Source organism: Fukomys damarensis, unplaced genomic scaffold (assembly GCF_012274545.1).
Source record: "Fukomys damarensis isolate Sample0158 unplaced genomic scaffold, DMR_v1.0_HiC HiC_scaffold_14, whole genome shotgun sequence".
Taxonomy (NCBI): Eukaryota; Metazoa; Chordata; class Mammalia; order Rodentia; family Bathyergidae; genus Fukomys; species Fukomys damarensis.
The window spans coordinates 22,285,914-22,286,303 of NW_022900926.1; positions in this window are offsets into that span (position 1 = coordinate 22,285,914).

Consider the following 390-nt stretch of genomic DNA (forward strand, 5'->3'; position numbering starts at 1 on the left):
AATCCAGCCCGAGCACTTCGGCTCTCCACGTGGCATCAGATTCTTTGGCGACCATAACATGAACTCCACTCCCCAAGAAGCCACCGCTGACCTGGCGGCTTAGTTCAGAAGGAAACAGAGCGCCCCATGCCCTCGGGGCGCCAGTGCTGGTCCCAAGCCGTAGGTAGCGCCACCAAGCCTAGCGGACGCCCCGGAGGCAGCGGGAGTTCTTTGTGGGAGATTTTCCTCACTTATAGTTGTTAAACCCAGAATTTTAGATACTGCTCTCTATTCCTGGTTAGCTAATAGCCCACAGCTATTTCTTTTCTTGATCCTCAAGGTGAGAGCAGTCAGAGCTCATTGGCTCTTGATGCCTATGTGCTGAATTTTATAGCAAAGAAAAAGTACAGG